The sequence below is a fragment of the Vigna radiata genome, unplaced genomic scaffold (genome assembly GCF_000741045.1).
Source record: "Vigna radiata var. radiata cultivar VC1973A unplaced genomic scaffold, Vradiata_ver6 scaffold_155, whole genome shotgun sequence".
Lineage (NCBI taxonomy): Eukaryota > Viridiplantae > Streptophyta > Magnoliopsida > Fabales > Fabaceae > Vigna > Vigna radiata.
Genome location: NW_014542915.1, coordinates 202549 through 205279, shown reverse-complemented (window position 1 = coordinate 205279; position 2731 = coordinate 202549).

Here is a 2731-nt window from a genome sequence, read left to right as displayed (position 1 = left end):
GGGATTATAGGTTTCTCTTAATGGTGGAAGGCACAAACTCTCTTCTCATGCAAGATTTTAGTTCATTCCAATCATGGATGGGGGATTTTCTACCTATCCTAACAAGATATTGACTTTCATCCCACCAGTCTCTTGCATGTATTTCAAATCTAGATGTGTAGAGACTAAGGACATAAGATGCACTATTGCTAGAATGGAAATAAGATTGAGGTTTACTTTTTCTAGCAATGAATGAATGCATGTCATCAGTGTCCCTTTCCCAAGCTAGGTATGTTAATGCACCAATATCCTCTCCAAAGAATGGAATATTTGCCCTAGCTTGTTTATATAACTCATCCTCAATCCTCTCAAATTCATAAAATGAACAAGTTCTTCTTCTAGCTTCATCAAGTTTTCTTTTAATTTCCTTGAAACTAATTGGTTGTTGAAGACTAGAAGACCTAGAGGATCTATATGAAGAAGAAGACCTATAGGAATCATATCAAGACATCAAAACTTTTTAGATTTTGGTGAAAGAGTTCTATAAAGATTCTAAAGGTGAAGAAACCGAATAGTTCCCAGGAAGGAGAGGTGAGTCACAATGGACAAGCTTAGAAACCTTGTCCTTCCTTAGCCAGAGTGTCTCCTAACGTTTCTTACCCAAGTTTCAATGTAGAAGTCTCTCAAAACTTTTGAATGCACTATGAGATGCACCTAGAAACCAAACGAAGGTTTACTATATGAATGTGCACCTAGATATCACGGAGACGTAAAACAAAAATAACAACAAGCAAAAATATTAAAGAAGTAATGCAAATGGAAATGAAAGATGCTAGACGGTCCTAAGTGAAAGTACAAGTGACACTTGGAGCCACTTGACACACTTCCACACTGAGATGCACAACTAAACTATTACAATGTTTAGTGGTGAACTTGGAATTGCTAGCAAAGCATTTTCCCAAGACACTCAAGTTTCAAAATTGAAGGAAAATTGAACTCAAATGTTCTGTGATATCAAGCCAAATTACAAGTAACAAAGTTTACAGAAGAAACAAAGCCAAGTGTGGCTGCTGTGTTACCAAGTGCTAGTCCGAAAATGATGATCAAAATTTGTGGTAAAGTTGCTGAAACAGCTGCTAAACTTGGTGTTGGGACGACTGTTTTTAGGTGCTCTCAAAGTCCAAACTTGTAGCACTTTAACAAGTCTTCCACTCCTTAGTATGCTACCCCTTTGAAGAAGCAATCTGGATGATAGAACCTTCACCAAAACGTCACACATCCAAGCAAAACAGTCAACACACCATTAGCACAAAATCTGCATTGCACCAGATTTTAATTTCGGGTAACACACTTTGTGGCACAAAATGAAGGTCAAACAAGGTGATTTCAAGTAGTTTTAAGCTTTGAGTCAATGGAGGGACACAAAAGGAATTTAGGAGAGGCACTAGATCAGATTAAACACACAAGAAAAAACAAAACCGAAGAGCCAAAAGTAGTGTAGTAAATTGTTTGATAATTTTGAGAACTGTTTGATGAAAGTCCCCAATGAGTTTCAGCTTTTTGGAAATTTCGGTTTTGGGGTTCAAAACTGGATTGCTTGGTTTTCTTTTGCTTTTTATGGATGTTTTATACTGTTTTGATCATATAATTCCATTTGGAAACATCATAACAGCTCTTGCCAATCCAGAAATGAAATTTAAAGGATGCACAAAACCAAACAACACTAAAAGTGAAAACTGCACCAGAAAAATGGCTTTAAAAATGTTCTTTCAAACCCAAAAATGAGTGGAAGTGTTTGGAAAGACTAATTGATGGTGCAAGAAAGTTTATATCATCAATTTAAAGGTGTACAAAAACTCAAACAGCAAACGAACGAACCACAACAAAAATTCACTGGTCTACTTGCTAAATTCTAGCAATGTCATGAAAACTGATTTTGCACATTTGGTGAGAAATTAACCAAATGAACAGTAAGTACCAGTTTGAAAATGATAAAAAAACTTGTTTAAATGTTACAAAAGTGCTGAAATGGTCAAAGACTGCCAATCATAGTTGCTGTAATCAATTATGTAGAAATTCCACTTAAAAGTTTCACCAAAACAGGGCTGAAATGGAACTGCAATAGCTAAAACTGAGTGCAGTGTATTCATAGCTTAAAGGACACTTCAAACAGGTTTACATAATGATGAGTTGATATTTTATTGATTTCACTTAGTTTATTGTGCTAGAATTAATCAGGAAATTGTGCTTAATTGTCTGGTATTTTCCCGTTTTTGATAATTGTGCTTAATTTGATCAGAAATTCTTATTTTAATTAATTTGAATCATCTGAGACTAATTACTTGCATTATTAATCATAGGGAAATTATTGGTTAATATTTTGGGACTTAAAGAGAAATGCTACATCAATTTTACTTTAAGCTTAAATGAGAAAGTAGGTGTGAACTTGGAAAAAGAGTGTGACGTCCAACAAATTGAAGTGCTGTTACGGCCCATGTACACAAGGAGGTCCAACTGTATTTGATTTGATTGGATGTTTAGCTTTGCACGACCAGCAGTTGCTGCCACGGCTTATTGATACAAGAAGGCCTAGCACCATAGGACCTATCACAAGAGGGATGGTCAAAAAGCTCCAAGATGAGTATTCTCCCCAAGGTCAAATACTATTTGCTATTTTTGGATGGAAGATTGGAGACCAAGGAAAGGCTCCAAATGTACCAAAACATGGAGAAGGGTAAGATGGTCATTGCTA